This window comes from Pongo abelii, chromosome 17 (genome assembly GCF_028885655.2).
Source record: "Pongo abelii isolate AG06213 chromosome 17, NHGRI_mPonAbe1-v2.0_pri, whole genome shotgun sequence".
Taxonomy (NCBI): Eukaryota; Metazoa; Chordata; class Mammalia; order Primates; family Hominidae; genus Pongo; species Pongo abelii.
Genome location: NC_072002.2, coordinates 21,347,490 through 21,371,711, shown reverse-complemented (window position 1 = coordinate 21,371,711; position 24,222 = coordinate 21,347,490). Strand labels below are relative to the sequence as shown.

Genomic DNA, 24,222 nt, shown 5'->3' with positions numbered 1-24,222 from the left:
ACTGCAGCTGCATTCACCTCTCCACGCCCAGGCTGCCCTGGTGAAAAGAAGCTCGTTTGTAGACAAAGTGTGGGAGTGTCTTTACTGTGGGTGAAAGAGCAAACTTGGGGATCTCTTTGCAAAGTGCTGGAGATTGTTAATGATGTCATAATTAGTAGGCAGCACTCAAAGTGTTATGACATCATTAACCGGTGATTGTTGTACTCCCTGGCCTTTCTAACTGGCTTGTTGTGATTGGGCCCCAAGGCTGCCTGGCCCTCCGTGAGACCATGTCTGAATAGGTACCTGAGAGTTAGACCCATGCGCTGGGTCTGGGTGAGGCTGTGTGTAGATGACAGCAGCGTGAGCACTGGCTGTACCTTTGCCCTGTCCTGCTGCTCTCGCTGTCTGCTGTGTCGGGACACTGAGCAGAGGTGGCGGTGGAATGCACACAGCACAGCGTGTCACGGTGCGCATGGGCTCCCCACTGGAAGGGATGTAGCATTGTTTTTCTTTCGTAATGGAGAGAAGAGGGGAAGAAAAGGCCCAGGCACCCAGGCACTGGTTCTCCAACTCTTGTACATCCGGTCACTGTCCTGAGATTCAGAAGGTCTGGGATGTTCTGAGAATTTGCATTTCTGACAAGTTTGCAGAGAGTAATGCTGATGCTGCTGATTCAGGGACCCCCTCGGAGAGTCAGTGGCCTGGAGCACTGGAGGGCTCCGTGGAGCTGGGGAGGATGGAGGGATGACGGCCTCGGGATGGCACGAGGAGGTGCCAGGTGAAGAGGAGGTGCTGGAGGCAGGATGGAGCAGCTCACAGTGGTACTTGGGATGGCCCCGTGGCTTCTGCCAAGCCAAATTCTCCCGTTTCATAAGAATTGCTCACTGGTGAGACTCCATTTTTCTTGAAGAACAGTGTTGTTTGTTTTATTTTTTTTTTTCTTTCAGGCATATATAGAATCTTTGGCACTATAAAAAGCATTTACGGCATAATTAATACCTAATTGTTCCCAGAGAAGACACAGTCTTATAACGGGAAGTCATGGGAAGAAGGAAGCTCTGGTCATAAAAACACAATTTCCACCTTCTGTGCAGAGAAACTGCACTCTTAATTGTAGGCAGAAGGGTTTTGTTTGGGTGAATTCATCTTCACCACTGGAAGACGCCACCCACCTCCCGGCCAACCCCCTCCCCGGACCGAGGGTGGACTGGCCTGGCTGTCAGGGGAGGCCTTGCATTGTGCCATCCAGCCGGGGCTTGGCCACAGCCAGTCTGAGGCAGTGTGGGCTCCTGCACCCGTTGTCTTTGAAGTCCCTGCAACCAGATCAGCTCTCTGCCCTCTGAGATCCCAGGGCTGTCGAGCTCATTGAAGCCTGCAAATGGGACAGCACTGGCCTTCCTCCTTTTCATTCAGCCACTGGACGGGGCTGGCCCACGAGCCAGCAGATAAAAGAAGTCATTTAAGCTTCGATTTCAGATAAAAGACTTGAGGTTCATGAAATGTTCCAGCATAACAGTGCAGCTTCTGTTCTGTGCTGCAAAACACATTAGAATACAAACAAAGGGGCTGCTCCGTGGAGCCTGCAGGATCCCGACCCTGTCCAGGCTGGGTGCCAGGTCTGAGGGTTTGGGCGTCCTCTCAGCCAATGAGAAATCCACCTGGTGGGCTCCTCTGTCCTGTTCACCAGCCCACTCCCATCCACTCTGTCTTCTTACCTTAATTTGCACCTACTTGGCCTTAATGTTGGCAGAAGGGTCATGGAGAGACAGTTTAAGATCAAGTGCAATAAAAGGATTTTATTTACACATCACATAGGTCCCTGGTTAATACACTGCAGAATGTTCTATTCTCATGAATAATCTTGCTTCGCAAACATACTCCATGTTTGTTTTCACTGGGTAGAAAGGGACAGGTTTCATAGTTAACAGGGAGTGCATCTGAGCAAACACGTACCTCTTTTTCTTGAGTAATGTGTAGAGAACATTTTGTGGTAGTGTTTATGTCTGTCTTTTACAAACGTTAGAAGATAGTGTTAATTCTTTACTCATCATCTCAGTATGTCATTATCATTCTCTGAACAGCATTTGTTTGTAGAAGTCAACATTAATTAATCTTCTCAACTGAAATGAAAATACTTTATGGGAATACACTGAGAACCCCCCGCCCCCGCCTGCCAGCACATCAGATGGATTGAAACACTTGAAGGCAGAATATAGTTCACAGAAAAAGCAAACCTAATTATAACCTAAAGATCATACATCAGGTGAGTTATGTTCATTTCAAAACAGAGACATTAAAAATGTGTCTTCTTCTTGCCCAGGCAAAAATCCCACAAGGGAAAGAAAGAGCACGTGGCCTGGATTCTTCATCCCATCTCCAGCTTCTCTAGTCATTTATTGTAGGCATTTATCCCATAGTCTAGGTGTTTCTACATGAAAATCATATCACAGCCAGACAGATTCAAAAACCTAGTGGAGGCTGGGCACTGTGGCTCATGCCTGTAATCCCAGCACTTTGGGAAGCTGAGGCAGGATGATAGCTTAAGGCCAGGAGTTTGAGTCTCTACAAAAAGTAAAAATTAGCTGGGTGTAGTGATGCACCTGTAGTAGTCCCAGCTACTCAGGAGGCTGAGGTGGGAGGCTTGCTTGAGCCCAGTTGGAGGCTGCAGTGAGCTATGATTGTGTCACTACACTCCAGTCTGGGCAGCACAGTAAGAACCCATCTCTACATATATATATATATAAAACATTTATATGTTATATATAATTATAATATACATATTATACAGGGGCAGGGCTTATACACCAGATCCGAATTCAAACACTTTCTTTTTGAGAGACGCAACCTCAGGCCCCAAAGTGAAGTTCCTGAGAGCCTGTGGCATTTGTCTCTGATCCAGGAACCACCTTAACCCCAGACAAATAGGACACATGCTCTTGCGGATGTGGTTTGGCTCTGTGTCCCACCAGATCTGATGCTGAATTGTAATCCTCAGCATTGAAAGTGGAGTCTGGTAGGAGGTGGTTGGACCATGGGGGTGGTTTCTCGTGAATGGCTTAGCACCATCTGTTTGGTGCTGTTGTCGCGGTAGTGAGTTCTCATGAGGTTCGGTTGTTTGAAAGTGTGCAGCACCCGCCTCATGCTCTCTTTCTCCTGCATTAGCCATTAAGATGTGCCTGCTCCCTCTTTGCCTTTGCCGTGATTGGAAGCTTCCTGAGGCTTCCCCAGAGGCAGAAGCCACTATGCTTCCTGTACAGGCCCCTGCAGAACTGTGAGCCAGTTAAACCTCTTTTTTAATATAAATTACCCAGTCTCAGGTATTTTTGATAGCAGTGTAAGAACAGACTAATACAGCTGCTAAGCCATGAGGAATCCTCAACCAGCCCAGCCCCTGCAGCCCTTGGGCTGCACATTTCCTAGGTCAGCCTGCAAAAACCCTGAGTTAGACATATCCATCCCAACCTCAGGAGTCAGAAACGTGTCAGATTCAAATGGAAGCAACATTGGGAAGCGGCTCCCGCCCACTGGGTGCAGGTCCAAGCCATTGCTTCCTCCATGTAGGACAGGAAGTGATGGTGTGGCCAGTGCAGCGGTCCTGATACCCCAGTGAGGACTTCGGGGCCAGGTGGGTCTTGCCCCCTTCCTCCTGGACCCAGAAGATGGTCTGCAGGGGAGCAGAGGAACTGGGATGGAAATGAAGCCAGTGCCTGGCCAGAGGGAGAGGGGCCACAGGTGCAGATCATGGGAGTGTCTGGAGACTCCAGAAGTAGAGTTGATTCTACCCCACACCCACCTGGCACCTTGTCTCAAAGACAACAACAACAACAAACAACAAAAAGGTCTTTGACTCCCGAGGTTAGGATGGCTGTGTCTGACTCGGGGTTTTTGGGTGGCAGTTAGAGAGGACTCAGGCTGACCTAGGAAATGTGCGTTCCAGGGGCTACAGGTGCTGGGGTTGGTGGAGGATTCCTCATGGTCTAGCATGAGCGTGAGTCCTACTTATCTGGCGTTAAGATGGTTTATGGGTCATAGACAAATGCCATGGGCTCCCAGGAGCCACAGTTTGGGGCCTGAGGGTGCTTGCCCTGGGGCTGGGGTGGCTCCTCTTGATTGCTGGGAAGCACCCAAAGAAGCCTTAGTCACGTCCAGTGTTGACATGACTCCAGAGGGAAGTGGAGCAGACAGGAGCCTCAAGGGTGCAAACGTTAAGTTCGCTGTTTTCAGTCTGTGCTTGGCACTTTCTTCACTAGATCTTTTTCACTTAGGTTAAACAATTCTTTCTCCCAGTATGAGGAATGCCAGATTCACAGTGGTGGCTCTGTTTTTTGTTTTGTTTTAAGAGATGTCTCACTCTGTGGCCCGGAGACAACAGGATCCCTGGAGCCCAGGAGCTGGAGGCTGGTTCACTGCAGCTTTGATCTCCTAGGCTCCAGGAATCCTTGTGGCTCAGCCTCCAGAGTAGCTGCGACTCTGGTGCTTGCCACCACACCCGGCTGATTTTTTTTTTTTTTTTTTTTGTAAAGATAGGTTCTTGCTGTGTTAGCCAGGCTGGTCTTAAGCAATCCTCCTGCCTCAGCCTCCTAAAGTGCTGGGATTACTGGCATGAGCCACTGGGCCCTGCCTGGCTGTTCTGTTTTGTATCAATTAATGCAGTGTGTTTTGTGGCCAATGTCCTGGGTGTCTTTGTAGCTTATGGTGCACATGGACTCCCATTACCCTAAAACACAAGAAATCTTGTGGACAGCCAACAAGACCTAGCCTCTTCCCTCCAGAATTCACAGCCTCATCAGGAGTACATATGAAACAGCCAGCTCACAATAAGCAGCCGTGCATGACTCCATGCTAAATTGTGTGGTGCAGATAATAAAAGATACAGTCATCAAAGGAGTCAAGGACAATGGTGTAGAAAGGTGGGGTATGATTGTGCTTCATGACTCTAAGGGAGAAGAAAGGACATTGCAGAGGAACGAAAGAATTTGAGCAAAGGGATGGAGGAGAAAATGGAAATGGTCTTCTCACAGGTGCCCAGGAGATCAGCCTCATTGGAACAGGGTGTTTGTCAGGGGAACAGGAGGTCAGCCTCATTAGAATGGGGTGTTTGTCAGGGGAATCTGAGATATAGTTTGGATTAATCCAGGGGGACCAGACTGAAGGGTCTGTAAATCTGTAACAGATTTAAAACTCGGTATGTTGGCACATGGATGCCTTAAGTGCCTGTGGATTCCTTATGGAAGGGGCTCTGCTTTGTGGGTGAGAGGTGGCAAAGTCACGTTCAGGGGTCACATCTGGTCCAGATGCATGTTTAACTTGGTGTATACAACTCACTGTTTTAAAAATGAAGTCCTTAGTGTTTAAAAATTATAAATAAATTGCCAACATTAAGACTAAATTAGGAGACTTCATGTGAAAAATCCAGCCTGGTCTGGTGGCTCACATCTATAATCCCAGCACTTTGGGAGGCTGAGGCAGGAGGATCGCTTGAGTCCAGGAGTTTGAGGCCAGCCTGGGCAATGTAGTAAGACGCCACCTCTAAAAAAAAATTAAGAATTAGCCTGGCATGGTGGTGTGCACCCGTAGTTCCAGCTGCTCAGGAGGTTGAGGTGGGAGGATCCCTTGAGCCCAGGAGATCTAGGCAGCAGTGAGCTATGATTACACCACTGTACTCCAACCTGGGCAACAGAGCAAGACCCTGTCTCAAAAAAAAAAAATCCAGTCATATTTCTTGCAAAAAGTGGGAAGATGCAGTAGCAGGTGGGCCACGTGTCCCCTGTCCCTAGGCCCTCTCTATCTCCTCCACACAGAGGCCAAGAGCCTCTGCAGGATCTTGAGGCCCATGATATTGTTTGCTCACAGCCCACTTCACTCACTGTGGGACCTGCTTGGTGCCTGGTGAGGACTGTTCCTGCCCCCAAATGTGGTCTGCAGCAGATATTTGCTTCAGCTTATATTTGCTTCAGCTTATATTTTTGGACAAAGGAATGGAGTGACATGGATAATATTTAAATTGGAATAGACTATGTCTTTTATCTGAAAAAGTTCTCTAATTATATTTTTCTTACGCTTTTTGATGTCTCAAGAAAACTCACTGAGATCCATTTGTACAAACGTGTTTGAATTTGACCTCACAATGGACTAGGCTTTGTAGGAGACTGAACTCATGGTAATGAATATTACTAATTTTGGTGGAATTTTTCTGTGGTAAAGAATGAAACAAGGAATACCAGGAGGATTGGGTCCTAATTTTCCCCAGAGGGGTCCTTCTTTTAGGCCTCACTTTATCTTCTAGCAAGGCAGCTGTGGTGTTAGACTTCCGCTACTTGGCCTAAGAAAAGCTGGGTCCCCAGCCTTCCTGGGCATGGGCGTTTGTTGATGGAACCATGGTCAGAAGAACAAGGAAGGAGCTCCATGAGGTGGGAAATGTACGCTCGCCCGAGAAAGCATCCAGCAGCAGGTCCTCTGTGGCCACGCAGCTGCCTCCATGACCCATGAGAAACAGTAGCAGAATGCTTCTAGAAAAGCCCTCCCACCTGCCCCATCAGGCGGTATACTCGTCATGCATTTCTCTTCAGTACTGGCAGAAGCCCAAGAGGAGAAAACCTGACTCTGTGCAGGCAGCATGGCTTGGACGTTGATCTTTGGAAACAAAGAGGAGGCTTTCAAAGGCTGAGGGGAGAGCTCAGGTCATGGGATTATGGAAAGGCAATTAGAGGTATCTTCTAGACCAAGCCCCTCTTTTCATAGCTGAGAAAACTACAGTTTGGAAAGCAAAGCAGTGAGCCCAGGGGATATCTAAGTGCTTATGTGACCCCACACCTCTCACTCCTTTTGATGAGCCATGTTCGCATTTTGGAAGGAGAAAGGGGGTGCAGAAGAGGCATCTGATGCAGGCCCTGCTGACAGGCAGTCAAGGGCATCCCTCATGTCGGTGTAGTCAAGGGCCAGGGCGTCAGGACAAATCCAGCAGGCACATCCCACTGGTTAGGGGAAACTGGCGGCTTTTCCGTGGTCCCAGGCTCGGATAATGCATCTCAGATCAACGAAGGATACCAAAGGCAGGTGCTTTTTACTCATCTGCTCCCATTGACTCCTTCATCCCCCTCCTTCCTGCTCCAGACCTACTTCTGATACAGTGAGGGGGAAAGACAAGAGTGGCAAGACAGTGTATTTTCTCTGGAACGTAGTCCGTCCTCCCCTCCTCACGGTCTCTGCCTGAGCTCAGAGCCTCATCCGCTTTCCCCCAGACCCTCTTGACTCAGGGTTGTCTGAGAGCTTGCAGCATTGGCATCACCTGGGGCTTGTTGGACATGCTGACTCTTGAATTCCACCCAGGCCTACTGTAACATATCTTCTACTGTAACGGAATCACCAGGTGATGAATATACACATCCAAGTTTCGATGTGCTGCCCTAGAAGGTCAGGATTAACAGTTGGTATTTTCCCGTTGTCCCCAGCACCTATTCTCCTGTAATCCATTCTGAACATCAACTGGGTTCTAGTTTGAAAACAAAATTCAGCTGTGTCTGTTCTTTGCCTAAAATCCTTGCTTGGCTTCACATTGCTTTTTTCCTATATATCAACAATAAACAAGTGGAATTTGAAATTTAAAGCACAAAACCATTTATAATAGCATGCAAAAAATTAAATACTTAGGTAAATCTAACAAAATATGCATGAGATTTATATGAGGAAAACGACAAAACTGATTAAAGAAGTCAAAGAAGTCAATGGAGAAATATTCCAAGTTCATGGATAGGAAGACTTAATATAGTCAAGATGCCGGTTCTTCCCAAATTCATAAATGGATTCAATGCACTCCTCATAAAAATCCCATTGAGTTGTTTTTTGGATACGGACAAACTGATTCTAAAGTTTATATGGAAAGGGAGAATGCCTGGAGTAGCCAACACAGTACTGAAGGGCAAGAGCAAAGGGGGAGAAATGATGCTGCCTGCCTTAAAGACTTACCATAAAGCTACAGGCATCAAGATAGGTTGGCAAAAGAACAGACAGATGGATCAATCGACAGAGCAGACAGCCCAGAAGCAGATCCACATAAAAATATGGCCTACGAATCTTGACAAAGAAGTAAAGGTAATACGGTGGAGGCAAGATTATCTTTTCAACAAATGGTACTGAAACAGCTGGCTATCCACATGCACACACAAAAAAATTGAATCTAAACATAGACCTTATACTTTTCACAAAAATTAATTCAAAATAGATCACAGGCTTAAATATGAGACATGAAACTTAAAACTCCTAGAAGATAACATAGGAGAAAATCTAGATGACCTCAGGTTTGATGGTGATGTTTTAGATATAATACAAAAGGCATGGTGCATGAAAGAAATAATTGATAAGCTGCACTTCATTAAAATTAAACATTTCTGCCCTGTGAAAGACACTTTTAAGTCATTGAAAAGAGGGCTGGGTGCAGTGGCTGACATCTGTAATCCCAGCACTTTGGGAGGCCAAGACAGGCGGATCACCTGTGGTCAGGGGTTGGAGACCAGCCTGGCCAACATGGCATAACCCCATCTCTACTAAAAATACAAAATTAGCTGGACATGGTGGTGGGTGCCTGTAATCCCAGCTACTTGGAAGGCTGAGGCAGGAGAATCGCTTGAACCTGGGAGGCGGAGGCTGCAGCAAGCTGAGATCGCACCATGGCACTCCAGCCTGGGCAACAGAGTGAGACTCCATCTAAAAAAAGAAAGAAAAGAAAAGAAAAGGAAAAAAAGAAAAGAAAAGAAAAGCCACAGACTAGAGGAAAATATTTACAGAGACAATCTGATAATGGACCAAACTATACGAAGAACTCTTAAAACTCAACAGTAAGAAAAAAGAAAAAAACCTGATTAAAAAATTGGCCAAAAACTTTAATAGACACCTCACCAAAGAAAATATGCAGATGGAAAATAAGCATATGAAAAGATGCTCCACACCATATGTTATCAGGGAAATGCAAATTAAATAATGAGATCCCACTGTATACCTCCTAGAATGGCCGCAATCCAGAATACTGACAACATCAAATGCTGGTGAGGATGTGGAGCCACAGGAACTCTCATCTGTGGCTGGGGGGATGCCGAAGGGGGCAGCCACATTGGAAACAGTTTGACAGTTTCTTTCAAAACTCAGCATAATCTTACCATATGATCCAACAATTGTGCTCCTTGGTATTTACACAGAGGAGCTGAAACATTATGTCCACACAGAAACCTTCACATGGAAGTTTATAGCAGCTTTATTCATCATGGCTAAATCTTGGAAGCAACCCAGATGTCCTTCAGTAGGAGAATGGATAACTAAACTGTGGTACATCCAGACAATGAAATATTATTCAGCACTAAAAAGAAATGTGCTTTTTCTTTTCAAGCTATGAAAAGACATGGAGGAAACTTAAATATCTGTGACTGAGTGAAAGAAGCCAGTCTGAAAGCTACGTACGGTGTGATTCCAACTGTGTGACATTCTGGAATAGGCAAAACTGTAGAGATAGTAAGATCATTGCCAGGGTAGCGGGGAGGGAGGGACGATTAGGAGGAGCACAAAGGATTTTTAGGGCCGTGAGCCTATTCTGTATGGTACTGTAGCAGTAGATCCATGGCAAAATACATTTGTCCAGACCTGTGAGAATATACAAGAGTGAACCCTAACGAAGGCTACAGACTCTGGGTGATGAAGGAGTGGTGGTGTCAGTCCATCAAGCGTAATGATGCGCCACTCTGTGTGGGATGTGATCATATGGGAGGCTGTGCATGTGTTGGGGGTGGGAGGCAGAGAGCACGTGAGAAATCTCTGCATGTTCCTCTCCAATTTTGCTGTGAACCTAAAACTTCTCTAAAAATTAAGTCATAAATCCTGACTGGAGCTTCATAAAGTGGAAGAATGCTTTTAAAGTTAGATTAAAGGTCATGATGACAAATGTTAGAAATAAGTGACCTGGAGTAGGAAGTGGAAGGTCATCCAGCCTCACAGACACCCATGACTCCCAGTGAAAACCCACATCCTGGCTGTCAGCTGTGTCAGCCAGAGCCTTGACTAGTGTGTCAGCATCTAAGAAACATATAACATTGACCTAAGCAAAAATCCAGCATTCTGGCCTGATCATTGTCTTCCTGGGAACTCTGGTGCGGGAGCTGTGGATGCACATGTCCTAGGGACAGACGTGGGGTGGGGCAGACATGCATGCCAGACAGACAGACATGCCAGTGTGGGCTGCACAATGGCTGAGCCTGACCTAGAAGCTGAGAGCAGTTTGGAACATGTGTGGCTGTCCTCCCGTCATCTTCTGCCCTATCAGAAGATGGGCAAATTCTTCTGCCCTGTTGAGAGTGAACACCCTGCCTTGAGAGGTTGCCTAGCTGGGGAAGCGGGGACAGGACAGGTGTCTGGAAGAGGACAGAATCTTGAGGCAGACACTTCCCTCTCTTGTGCCTCGGCTCTCACCTTGATGCTCCAACTTTGTGGATGGCTTCCTCTGGACAGAAGGGGTGATTCAGGTTCAAAGCCTGAGAAGCAGGGGCATGTGTAGACGCTGACTGTGGCTTGACACTGACTGTGCTGTCAGCAACATGATTTCTTAGGCATGTGCTGTGACATGGTTGTGCATGGCCCCGTCTGCTGGGAAGACTTCTGGTGGCCCTCAAGCTGTGACCACCACCCAAGACTGGGCCCCTGTTGTCACTGTTCCTGTCCCCCAGTCTCCACCCCCTCCCCACCGCACGCACCTCTTCCAGGGGCAGCGGTGTTCTCTCGCTGGACGCCATGGCTCACTTATTCATTCATTCAACAGGTGTTTATCAAGTGCCTGCTCTAGGCAGGGTCCTGAGCTGGGCCTGAGGCTCTGAAGGCATCCAGGCAGGGCAGCCACGTTCTGTTCTCCATGGGCCCCTCTAGGAAGGGCGGATGGTTAGATTCATCATTATGGGAGTGTCTTGGACAGAAGGCTTCAACTTAGAAAAGACCTCCTGGAGGAAATGACAGGGAAGCAGGGTGTGAGAGGTGAGTGGAGTTTGCTGGGCAGGAGGGGGAAGGCGGAAGGCTCACAGGGCAGGAGGGGAGAGGGCAGAGCAGGGCTGGAGTGGGGCTGAGGGAGACAGAGTGACTGAAGTGAGAGGACTGGCAGTCCTGCAGGGGCAGTGAGGAGCTCTCCAGGCTGAGGAGGGAGAGTGAGCGTCTCTGTGGCCGAGGTGGACAGCGGGGAGGCAAGCAGGGACAGGAAGGCCAATGCTGCCTTCCAGGAAGGAGACCCGATGGGGAGGCGTGGCCTGTAGTGAGGGCCGGGGGCCTGCAGAGAAGGGTAGTGCCTGGGGGCATGTCAGGTGGAGAACCAGTGCCAAACTCACACCCTTGGGGACTGTTGCCTCTGAACCCGCTGCCCACCTCACCCCGACTTTCAGATCCTTCTGCACTCACTTCCTCTGCCAGGGCCAGGACAGGAGCCCAGGCGGCTGCACAAAAAGGAGGCCCTGCAGACCGCGCCATGTGTTTGCTCTGTGCAAACCCCACCCTCTCACCTTCCCCACAGCTGACTCCCATGAGCGTGAGCACACAGAAGCTCTGTATTGGCAAAAAACACTCAGCTGAGCAATGAGACAGGATGATTTATTTACAAGCATTTGGTTATTTCAGTTCCCTCCATCACCACTCAGAAACAAAAGTGAAAATTGAGGCCAACTGCATGGGAAGGAGCACAGCATGCCTGAGAGGGCCAGGTCAGAGCTGTCCCATGGAGACTGCAGGGGCCACCTCTCTGAGCCCCATCAGTCTGTGTGGAGAGGGACCGCTCAATGAGGAGATGAGTGGACTCAAGAGCAGACAATGGACTGGGACTAAGTTCCTATGGGCCCTGGGGGAGGTAGTGACAAGTTATGGGAAGGTGAGGGGTAGAAGTGCACTGTGAACAAAGATTGTCTAATTATGCAGATTAAGTCTCTCAGGTAACAGCCCTTTAGTTGAAAGAATAGGTGAAGTCTGTCCTGGGCATGGAGACTTTGAGTTTTCTCTCCTATGTTAAGAGTTAATTTTCTGTGATCAATATAAATCCTAGGGAGGGGAGTCTAAGACAAATGCATTCCTTCCAGAGGAACTTCCCTAGGTCAGATGAGGGACCCTCAGAGAGAGCCCACCCCCATGCTTCAGAAGGGAAAGAGGGCAAGGAGGCAAGTTGGAGAGAGGCCTTGGTTCTGAGCTTATTTCTGAGGCCTTTCAATCTCCATTGTTCAAAGCAGTCAGCATGCCAAAGCACCATATCTTGGGGTGTTGTTTTCTGAGTCCGTGTTTTCAGGACAGGTTTTATCCCTGGTCTCAAACCCATCTCTCCACAGAGAGAATATATTGAGCCCCAGTCCTTTTGGCTCGGCATCTAGCCAGACCTGCCACAACACGGCTCTGTAGGTAGTGAGTTTCTCACTGTGTTCTTGGGCTCTCAGCTTTAACTGGTGTGCTGAGAACTGAGTTCTCTTCCTTGAAGCTCCCATCTCAAATTCTAGTCTTCCATCTTTGCTGTGGAAACCTTTGTGAAACACTTGTGCTGCCCCTGCCTGGACAGACCCCTGGACCCGGGGGTCATGTCAGGCATCATGCAGCAGTGTGGCTGCCTGCCTGCTGTGCTAAGAACCCTGAGCCTTCAGCCGGCATGGTGGGTGGGAGCCCTGGGGTTGGTCACATCTACCCTGAGTGGGGCTGAGGCATGTGGGTGCTATGCCTCTCTTCCAGGCTTCTGGCCCCTAGTCGGCAAGCTACGATGTGTTTGCCGAATGCTTACCAAATGCCAGATACTGTGTGTGTTGTATCATTTAATATTCCCCATCTCTCTGAGGGGAGACGTTATCTCCACTTTGCAGATCAGAAAAGTGGGACTCAGAGAAATGAGACCCTTTCTCAAGCAGCTCAGACAGGAAGGTGTTGTGGGCAGGTCCTCCCAGGTCTTACCCAGCAGTACTTACAGTGCTCTGCCTGTTCTGAGCCCCTCCTTCCTGGTCCTATGAAGGTTTCTCTCCTCTCAGTAGCAGGCCTCACATTCAGCTCGCTTGCTCTGTCTCCTGCCATCTGCTTCATAGCTCAAGACCCCTGGGCCCCCTGCTTAGCCCCTGGTCTGTCCCATTCTGACTTGGCCTGTGAGATGTCTATGTTCTCTTTCCCTCCATCCAGGGAAGGGGCAAAAGCCCCTTGCCATCCCTGTCTGACAGCAATGAGGTGAACCCAGGGGCCGAAGCCCACCCAGGGAGTTGATGCTAAGACTCGCCTTCATTTTCCTTCCCCTCCTCAGAAGTGTGGCTCCTTCCTCTGCATTCGCTGGGTGATGCTGGAGTCTGTAGGCTGAGAAGAGCAGGAGATCCAGTGGCAAGGAAGACTAAAACACAGAGCAGGCCAGGCACGTATTTTTGGATTAGTTTTAGAGAACAAGTTCTAAGCTGTGCTTTTTATGTTGCCTTTAGAAAATGTTAAAATACTTTCTAGGCTGGGTGCAGGGGCTTGCGCCTGAGGCAGACGGGTCACTTAAGCCCAGGAGTTTGAAACCAGCTTGAGTAACATATGGGGAGACCCTGTCTCTACAAAAAGTAAAAAAATAAAGAAATTAGCTGGGTTTGGTGGTGTGCCAGCTACTCCGAGCTACTTGGGAGGCTGAAGTGGGAGCCTCTGTCGCTGGAGCATCGAGGCTGCAGTGAGGTCGAGGCTGCAGTGAGCCGTGATCACACCACTGCACTCCAGCCTGGGTGACAGTGAAACCCTGTCTCAAAAAACAAGACCAACGCATCTCTTTCTATCTCACTATGTGTATTCTTACAGAAATTTTCTTCTGTAGGAATTAAAAAGATCTGACTTCCCCTGCCCCCGCCTGGAGAGACAGGCTCTAATGCACATATCTGACCCAGTGCCGGTATCTTCCTTGATTTTTCAAATGTGTGTCAGTAAATCTGAATTGATTTGGATATTTGGGGGTAGATTTAAATATCTCTGGTGGTTATACTAGCTTGCTTAAGCTCACCCTTGGATGCAGTCATATTAGTAGACGTATTTAACACGGTAGAGGATCACTCTAAAACATTAGAATATAATTTGTATTTCTGCAGCTCTTCTGAGACTTGTAGACAGGCACATCACCCAGTGGATGAGCTCTATCGCGACACCATCTCCCTATTTGGAGAAATATTCTGCAGCGTATTTACTGACCAATATTTGCTGAATACCTGTTGTTTACTAGGACTTTGCTAAGTACTGAGCATCCATGGATGTGAGTGGAGAGCGTCCGAGCTCCCACCTTCCCTCGGTGGACCTGAGCTCCTCGTGGGGAGGACCTGCTTTGTGGACCTGTGCTTTGCTCTCCAGGTGTTTGGCTGGCACAGCGCTGGCATAACTGTTACTGCTTGGAGCTGCCCCTTTTCCACTGACCCCACGAAGCCTCTGGTAGGAGTGTAGTTGGTGGTAGAAACACGGACTTGAGAGCCAAGGAGGCCTGAGTGAGGGGCTCGGCCTCAGCCACCAGGCTGGGAAACTTGGCCACGTGCCCTCACGGCTCCTGGGTCTCCGCCTGCTCCCTGTTGGGCATGATGACCCTGTCTGCTCTCCTGCAGGCCAGGGACATGTATAGGGCATCAGTTCCATGGTACGGCATGACAGTAGTGACCGTCCTCATGCTACTTGTGGCTGCTGCCCCTGCTGCTCTGAACCCACTTGTAGAACAGAGATGCGCCCTGCTGGGCCCGGGGCGTGGCCTGGGATCACCTGCCCACTTGCTGCGTTCTGTCTGCTGGGTGCTTCGGTTTTAATAACTTAATAATTATCCCTGTATGTCACATAGTGCCATCTGTGTGATAGAATTTATGTATCAAGAACCCAGGCCTGGGAGCAGTGGCTCACGCCTGGAATCCCAGCGACTTCAGAGGCGAGAGGATTGCTTGAGCCGGGAGTTTGAAGTTTCAGTGAGCCATGATCACACCACCACACTCCAGCCTGGGCGACAGAGCAAGACCTTGTCCCTAAAAAAGACGTCAGGATAAATAAGTATTATCACTACAAAAAATAGGAATAGGAAGCATCAGCTGTGGTTAAAAATGCAAAAGGGTAAAGCTTTATTCATTAACTGCTTTAAAGGGGGACTTTTCCTTTCTCTTCTGGTTTAGCTTTATTCAGAAGCTGCCTCTGCTAAAGTAGCTCTGGGTTATTGATAATTGCTCATGGTTGTGGGGTTCATCCACCATCTGGAAATATCAAGAACTGAGAATTCTAGAAACTGGATTTTAACCCCGTTCTCTGCTCTTCAAACATTAATCATGTTGGGCTGTGGAACCCATGTAGTGAGGACGTTACTGCAGACGTAATTCCCTGGGATATGTCACATTGGAGGTGATTTTCTTGTGTCAAGATTATTTTACTACATATTTATTTTTGGTTGTGACTTTCCCCCTTACTGAAGTAAAACAGTTTCCTTTCTCCAAAGAGTTGGGAATGTAGCAGCTTGGCTAAGCATACAAACAAATAGCAAGTTACAATTTAAAGCCATCTGGAAAGGTTACCAATGAGTTTTGTCACATGTATAGATAGTGCATAAATCATCATCAGAAGGGAATCTGGTGATATGTAGCAGAAGCCACCAGGGCCCGCTCCACCAGAGAGAACGCGGAGCAGCAGAGTCAGCGGAAGGAGTGCCAGTGCGCACACCTCCTCTCTGTTTACAAAGCAAAGCTGCTCATAAGAAGTGTGCTTGAGGAAAGAGTGCATTTTACATTTCATCACTTCATCATTCTGTTTATTAAAATCTTTGTTGACTTGATATGTACATTCAGAAAAGTGCATGTATCAAAAGCTCACTGATTTTTTTACACACTGGAAACACTTGTGTGAAATGCCACTGAAGGATTCACTTTAAAATGGTTAATTGTGTATTAATGCAAATTTCATCTCAACAAACAAAAAAAGCCCCAGAACTCAAGCAGCCCCTTGAGCCCCCTTGAGCTGCATTTTGTTGGAAGTGTCAGGGTGGAATCGCCAGGGTCAACGGTTTCCCATTTCCACTCCCGCTGCCATGTCCGGAGACGCCTGCCGGTCCCACACGCGCCACAACCCTTGCTGTCCTCTCATTTCTGCTGGGTGGGTGGTAGTATGATATTGTGGCTTTACTTTGCATTTCCTTGATGTTTAGTGAACCTGAGCACCTTTTCATATGCTTCTCGGGCATTTGAAGTTTTATAATTGTTTTAAATAGGGGTCTTTTTTCCTTACATAAAACTTTGATGAGAGTGATCATTTCTTTTTTATTCCCCAACCATGATCCGTTCAGAAAACATCAAGGACCTTGCTGCCTCTCCAGGAAGTGTAGCAAAAGGCACCTGCCTGCTGTGCTGGGGAAGAGCAGTGGGCCAGGTTAGCCCCCTGTCCCTGGTGTGCTACACTTACAGGTGGGCATTGGGCTGAAGGACTCTCTGGCCCTTGCTCTTGGGTCGGGGATGCAGTCAGAAAGGAGTGTGAAGGGTGTCTGTCTCGGCAGGGCCATGTGGCCAGACCAGGAAGGGCTGCTCCAAGAAGAACAAAGGCTTCTCTGCCCTGACAGAGACGCTGACACCTTCAGAAAGACGTGTTTGTGGCATCGGCGTCATTTCTTTCTGTGGCTACCGAGGCCGAGAACTTCTCTGTGCTCCATCTTATAGCCAGGGTTCTTACAGCCGCGGGCCTTCTGTGTGCATTAGCTAGCTAACTTGTTTCTTCTTTCATTCATCCAATGCGTATGACTAAACTTCTGCAATATCTTCAGCATCGGCAATTCCACACTAAATAAGTAAAACCCTTGCCTTCACAGAGATCGAAAACAAACAGGAAAACTGTAATGTCATGTTGGGTGTCTGGAGCTGTGGAAAGAAATGAAGGGTGGCCTGGAGCGCCATGGCTGTGCCAAGGCCAGGGTGGCGTCCTGGAGAGCCTGCTTTGGAGTGGAGTGCTGGCTCCGGGGAGGGAGGGAGTGCTGCTGGCCATTTCATGGGTAGCACATAGGCAGGAGGTGGGCAGGAGCACTGAGAGCAAGGGGGAGAGGGGAGAGGGCAGGGGCCTAGTCAGGGTCTCAGGGTCCTGGGCGAGGAATTGAAATTTCAGTCCAGGTGAGAGGGATGGGAAGGACAAGGCTTTCAGTGAGCTGCCTGGGCTCTTAGAGAGTGACCCTGGCCCCCTCATGGAAAAGCAGCCATCTGGCCGTCAAGTCCAGCACCTCGCCAAGCTCTTTCCTGTCCCTAGACTGGCAGGGACTTCCAGGGACAGCCTTGGCCGCCTTTCCGCCCTGCCTTGCCATCTCCCATCGCTTGTCATCGCTTCTGTGTTGGGTTTGCCCTCTGGTCCTGTTCCCTAGAGCCATGCCCTGGTCATGAGTGTTACAGGGCCAGGGCAGGGCCTGTCAGGGGAACAGAGTGCAGACCCCCTCTGTGGGCCCCTCTGTGCCCTCCCATCCCACTGCCTTGCTTGGAGAGGAGAGAGCAAGATAGAAACAGGTCCTGAGATGAGGTGGCGGCATACAAGCTATCTCATACTTCTGCACCCTTCCAGGTGCGTTTCTGAAATGCATCAATGCTGTGAGAACTACACTGACTTCAGGGATGTGGCAAGCCCCCTATTTCTTGTAACCAGCCAGCGACAGTCATTGTGGAGCCCCACCTGTGCCCCAGGCAGCCCTGTGCACTAGGAGAGCCAGGCCTCGGAGACACTGACTTGTCGTTTGCCTCCAGGCGTTTTTAGTTGTAACAGACTAGTTCTTGTTTCCCATCACCTAGAATCTGTTGATCTGTCTGGATCTTAGCTCCTGAGTCTCCTGCTCTGCAGACGCACCCTGCACATGCACGCTCACATGGGGCACACACACCCAGGTGCCCGTCATACCAGCAGGTGCAGAGATGGAGAAATCAACTCCCCAGACCAGACTCCCCAGAGCACGGGGAGTGGCCAAGTGTCCTCGCACAAACTGGGGTGGAATTGATACAGGGGCCAGGGAGGTCCCTAAACGCTAGTGGGACCCCGACCCCAGCCAGCATCCAGGCTCTTGACACTGTCGTGCGAAGGAATTCAAGGATGAGTCAGAAAATAGTGAAAGTACGAAGATTTATTGCAGAGTGAAGAGTACACTCTTTCAAAAAGAAAGTGTGGGGGCAGACTCAAGAGAGTCACAGAGTGGGGTTTGGGGCTGCTATCTTTATAGGTTTCTTTAACCGAGGGGTGGAATATTCATGAAAATTCCTGGAAAAAGGTGGAGATTTATTGGAATTGTGGTGCCACCCTTTTTTTTTTTTTTTTTTTGAGACGGAGTTTCACTCTTGTTGCCCAGGCTGGAGTGCAATGGTGCGATCTTGGCTCACCGCAAACTCTGCCTCCCAGGTTCAAGCAATTCTCCTGCCTCAGCTTCTCGAGTAGTTGGGATTATAGGCACACACCACCACACCTGGCTAATTTTGTATTTTAGTAGAGAGTGTTTCTCCATGTTGGTCGGGCTGGTCCTGGACTCCTGACCTCAGGTGATCCTCCCACCTCGGACTCCCAAAGTGCTGGGACAACAGGCATGAGCCACCGTGCCTGGCCCAGTGCCACCCATTCTTACACCAAATAAGGGTGTCCTGGAACTGTTATGGTGTTGGTGGTGTGTGATCGAGTGTGTCAGTAAGCGGATAATGAGGTCCGAGGTGAGACCTAGCTCAAATCCAGCTCTGCACTGGGTCCGGTCAGTCTTAACCAGCTTGGTCCACACCCTGTTTTTCAGGGCCTAGTCACCCTACAGCCTCTAGTTATGTGAAACTGTTGCCTGGAATGTGTATTCTCCGACCACCGGTATTATTCCTGTCGCAGCATCGTGACACAGCAGCAGCCCTTTCCCAGTGTGTGGGGCGCAATTACATTCCTAGGTGTGGAAGGAAGACCTTTGCTGCATTAAATTATCCCCAGCATCTGTTTGCTGCTTTTAACACGAGTGACTTAAAGGGACATGGGTTAGAAGAAGGAGGGAGGAGACTTGTGCCAGGGATGAAAGAAAATGACTAAAAGAGGAATGAAAGTTGCATATATCTCTTTTTCTTCTGTAAATAACTCATGATAAAAGGGAATAAAATTTAGGTTTTCCCCACTTGGAAGAGACATGGCCAAATGGAGTGTGTGCTTTTCCTAACCCACTGTGAAGGTAGCATGAAAACCAGGTTTGCTCTTCAGAGACCAGCAGGCTCCTGTTTTGGGCACTCCATCTGCCCTGCTGCCGTGAAAGCTCTCGGACCCAAATGGCTTCCTGTGATCCACTGTGGTCTGCTTATTATATTCCCTTCAGCTATGTTTATAACTCTGTCAACAGCCACAGCGTGAGTACCCCTAATCCGATAACAATAACCTAAAATTTTAAATGCTCAAAAGTCAGAAACGTTTTAAGCGCCAATATGATGCTCAAAGGAAATGCCCATTGGAGCATTTCAGATTCACATTTTTTGATTAGGCAGGTGTATGTATAATATAATAACTGGTAAGTATAATGCAAGTTTTCAAGATCCAAAAAAGTTCAAAATTCAAAACACTTCTGACTCCAGGCATTTTGGATAAGGGATACCCAACCTATATTATGAAGTGGTAGCAAGAAAATTACATTGAAATGGAACATTTTTTCAGTTTATGTATCCTTTTGCGAGGTTTTTATTTCAAAATATCACAGTCCAAGCTAAAAAATGTACATGGGTGTTTCAGTTTATGAAAACTGTAAGTTATGTTTACTTTTCTATATGTATATATATTTTACCTCAATAAAATGATGGCCCCAAACTCTCTTCAACCTTACCAGACATTTCCAGGGGAAGTTTTTTAAAATGATGTGTTCCGGAAAGGAATAAATGGAATATTGAAAGCATGCAGCACGGCCCATTCTGGAGGAGGGCCAGACTTGTCAGGGAGATGGAAGGATGTCCATTTTTGCACATCCTTGGCTCATTGGCATGGCAGGGAGAGTCCAACTAAAGCTTCTGCATCCCCTGTCCACTTTAGATCTGGGCCTCTCTCTCTGGACGATATTCTGTATCTCTAGCCTGAACCTCTCAGATGTTGGAAATTAACCTCAGAGTGAATCACTGGGCTGCCATAGGGATTTAGTTGGACACAGTGGGTGGCCAACTCATCTCTGCTCCTCTTCATGGTAGTGGGGGCTGCTCCCCCCATCTAGACCCACCCTCATGGAAAAGGCCGCAGACCCCTACTCAGCCTGTGGGACACCAGGCAGAGTCCTTGCAGCTGATGATGAGCTGAGGTGCACTATATTTCTGCCACGGGGATTTGTTAATGATTTACTTTAAATGTCCACCTGCAGGGCAGCTGGGATGATGAAAGCATCCCAAGACCTCCCTTTTCCATCTGTGGCTGATCACCTCTGGAACCCACAGCTAGCCGGCTGCTCCTCCACTATCAGATGGTGGCTGTCAGTCATGGGCTTGTCGCCGAGTGCATCCGTCATGCTCTGGCCATGGGCCGGCACCTGTGTGTGCGTGTCCAGCTTAACGACAGAGATTTTTGGAAAGACGCCCTAAGATAGACATACTTGAAACTGAGTGAGAATAAGTTTGACTTATTTCTTTTTGAGATACTTTATATGTTTGAAATAATTAATAGCTGGCACCAGTGAATCTAGTTTCTGTCTGTTTCCTTTAAAGATTATATGTAGTGTTGGTGATTGGGATTTAGTAAGCTATATTGAAGATACGACGTTTGATTTTACAGCAAAAAAAGAAGCATTTGTGTGGAGCAAGGACGTTCGTATATGAGCAGTCATAAAGTTAATGTCAAGTGGCCCGGCAGGGAGTTTTACACCCATTTTACAAAGAACAAGACCCAGAATTAGAGGCCAGGAAAACAGATCTTCTGTTTCTCACCCTGATACTTTGCCCATCAGGTGACAGTGTTTGGGTCTGTGCCACGTCAGGCCAAAGCTTTGCACGTCGGTGCTATCTGATAATGAAATTTGCAGAACACCACCGGGAGGCTTGCATGAATCGGTGCAAGGAAAAGTAGAGGCGCTTCCATCATTCAATTGATGGATGACTATGAGGCTGGCTTTATTGTTCCTAGCACTGAAATCCTGTTTTTCATGGGTATAATGAATACAGTAGCATGGTTTATGCTATCTTCATAGAGTTTTTGCCCCCCACTGAAAATGCAACTTGTCATTCTCTAAGATCCATGCCACCAAGACCCAAGACACCAAGACAAGACCGATTCGGGCAAGTCTACCTAGAAACAGGCCACGCTTTTGTCCCCAGAATGGCCAGGACACCGTCAGGCCTGAGGGGCACAGAGGAAGGATGCGAGTGGCCTGCCACAGGACTCATCCACCCCAGCGCACAGAAAGGTGAATCCTGGATTTCTCCCCTGTTCCCAGGCTCTTGATGGGATCTCACCTTTGTAAAGTTTCTTCTGGTTCCGAGTTGCCTCTGCCGGAAGGGACGTCCTTTCACAGCCCAGCATTGCTGTAATCCGGTGGAGTGGCTGCAGTATTAATAGAAGGAGTTTGTCCTCCCTTCCCCCCCGGGTCTGAATCTGCCTGCTCCTGTGTGTTCAGTCTTCCTGCAGTCCAGCTGGGGAGTAGCAGCTCCTTGGCAAACACCTTCTTCCCCAGCCCCGTAGGATGCCTGGCCTCATCAAAAAGGCCACAGGATGGCCAATGGGCATTGTCAGACCCTACTCAGCAGTGGGATCTCCACGGACTGGGGCGGCCCTCCAGAAGGTGTCCCAGGGCCTTAGATCCCTCCAGGGAAATGGTAGCTGCTCAGAAGATGGAGCTCTCCTGGCAACTCCTGAGTCACCTGGGCAGTGGGGTGCCCTGTGAGCACCAGGTCGCACCATACCCCCCTTCCTCATTTTCTCCATCCCCACAGCTCCACTCTTCCTGCCTTTCCCTTAAAAATGAGTGTAGTAAATAGAGGAGAACGGGCTGGGTGCAGTGGCTCACACCTCTAATCCTAGCACTTTGGGGGGCCGAGGTGGGAGGATCGCTGTGCTACCAGCCTGGGCAGCATAGCAAGACCCTGTCTTCACAAAAATAAAAATAACAGTAGCTGGGCATGGTTGTGTGCGCCTGTAATCCCAGCAGTTTGGGAGGCTGAGGCAGGAGGATCACTTGAAACCAGGAGGTTGAGGCTGCAGCGAGCTGTGATTGCACCACTGTACTCCAGCTTGGGTGAGAGAAGGATCTTGTCTTAAAAAAAAAGGAGAGGATCAAAACACAATCCTTTATCTTCTAAACACCTTGACATATTGCCTACAGCCAAGAAGTTACATTGTTTTCAAGCATTTAAATGCCATTTCCACAAGTCTGCTCATACTGGGAAAGTGTACGTCCTCACCCCAAGGCCAGGCCTGACACCCTGGTTCTCCTTTTTAGTCGAGTGAGTCTTTCTTTTTCTATTTTTTTGCATGACAGTTCTATGTAAAACATGGTCATGAAGGGACTTGTTAAATCATGGAGTCAGATTTTAAGGCTAGAAAAATTGAGAGAAAATTTACCTTCAAAAAAGTAGGTTGTGGAAGCAATGATCACTAGCAATATTTTATGGAAAAACAAATCATGTTTCCTCTTTTGCACTGTGCACCCCTGAGGCTTCCGGCTTTGGTGTTGCTACGGTTCTGAGAAGAACGCTGTTCTTAGCTGGTCATTGCTTTATATGCTTTGGAAATATTTTCCAATATTTGAATGGCATCATTTCATTAAGGCATAGGACACCGTGCCTGACATAAGAGCTTTTCTTCTTTAAGCAAGGAACCGAGAGGGGTGGAGATGAAATGATTTTTTTTCTGCCATCTGGGGCTCAGAGTTGGACATGGCCTCTTCATCCGTGGCTGGGAAGAGGGGTACAGAACAGCAGAGGGAGGCGGTCAAAGCCCAGCCGTGCCGTCCCTGCCTCCAGCCCCATGGTCCTTGTCCAGGACCTCACTCAGCCCGTGGGCCCTCTGCTTCCTTCCATCTGTGTGCAGGGCCACCCGGGGGGTCCCTGCTTCTGCGAAGCCCTGGCAGGGCCCAGCATGGAGGCGCGTGGTCCAGACATGGTGATGCGGTGCCGCAATCCTGCCTTATGGTGTGGAGGCCGCCATCCTGGCCATCCCACAGTGCCTCCTCCCTCCTGGGCTCGGAGCACAGCTGACAGCCAACATGACCTGGACATGACTTTGGGGAGAAGGAGCAGGGCGGTGGCGATGGCTCTGCTGAGAGGAGGCATCGTGGTTGACAGGTGGAAAAGGAAGGTGCAATTAAATATTGACATTCACTGTATCCCAACCTGCAGTCTTTTAGCTTGTCTGACACAAAATCATATATTCACTGAGAGAGGAAATAAAATCTTCATTCAACTTCTGCTTCAAGGGACATCAGTTAAGAAAAAAATAAAACAGCTTCAGGAAACATATTCATTTCCAGCAGTCACAGGTGGAGAACTGAGGAACTGGAGTCTAGAGGCTTTTTCCTGATGAGTTCACACTGCAATGTGCCACCGAAACTGTAAAGCCCTTGTCTGAAGCCTAGCTGATAAGTTCACACTGCAGTGTGCCGCTGAAAACTCTAAAGCCCTTCTCTCAAGCCTACCTCTGAGTTTCATAAAACAAGTCAGATACATCTGCTCTCATAAGACATCTTCGCATTTGCCTGTTTTGTAGAAAATATACATTGAGGCTGGGCATGGTGGTGCACACCTGTAATTGCTGCAGTTTGGAAAGCTGAGGTGGGAGGATCCCTTGAGCCCCAGGAGACTAAGGCTGCAGTGAGAAATGATTGCACCACTGCACTCCAGCCTGGAGACAGAGTGAGACGCCATCTCCACTAAAATATATATATGTATTATATATATATTATATTATATATAATTATATATATATTAAAAATATATCTATTCAGTGTATATATACACATACACACTGAATAAATGACATAGTGGGAATTAAGGAAGTTTGGGTGCCCCTAGCGCCTCCCAGGATGAAGGCTTTATCAGTGAATTACTAAATGATTGTTCACGAAGTCTTCAACAATGGTAATTTGTAATTCACCCTCTCTTCCTATATGTGTGGTCCTTCAAGGCCGCTTTTTCCTGTTGTTACACTAGTGAGAGGGAACCGAAAGGGCTCATATTCAGCTTAAGGCACAAGCGAACCCCATTTGCCTTCACCCCTGTGACCCGCCTCCCAGCTTGGCAGTTAGGGTGGCCCTTAAGGTCTCATTTGGCATCAAGGAGAGATTTCCAGTCTGCCAAGTTT

At 48.3% G+C, this 24,222-nt stretch overlaps 1 protein-coding gene and 1 long non-coding RNA gene across 8 annotated transcripts in view; both read left to right on the top strand.

The window, feature by feature from the left end:
• LDLRAD4 (low density lipoprotein receptor class A domain containing 4) overlaps window positions 1-24,222 on the top strand; it is a 430,850-nt gene that overhangs the window by 253,853 nt on the left and 152,775 nt on the right. The gene's annotated exons all lie outside the window — the stretch shown is intronic.
• On the top strand, window positions 17-23,780 carry LOC129051496 (uncharacterized). Of its 5 annotated transcripts, XR_008515797.2 has the most exons (4): window positions 17-869; window positions 2,064-2,245; window positions 10,781-10,989; window positions 13,259-18,214. It is a non-coding gene; the product is annotated as an uncharacterized LOC129051496 (long non-coding RNA). The 5 variants fall into 5 exon arrangements; XR_008515799.2 differs by lacking the exons at window positions 10,781-10,989; window positions 13,259-18,214 and adding an exon at window positions 21,159-23,780; XR_008515796.2 differs by lacking the exons at window positions 10,781-10,989; window positions 13,259-18,214 and adding an exon at window positions 20,297-23,780.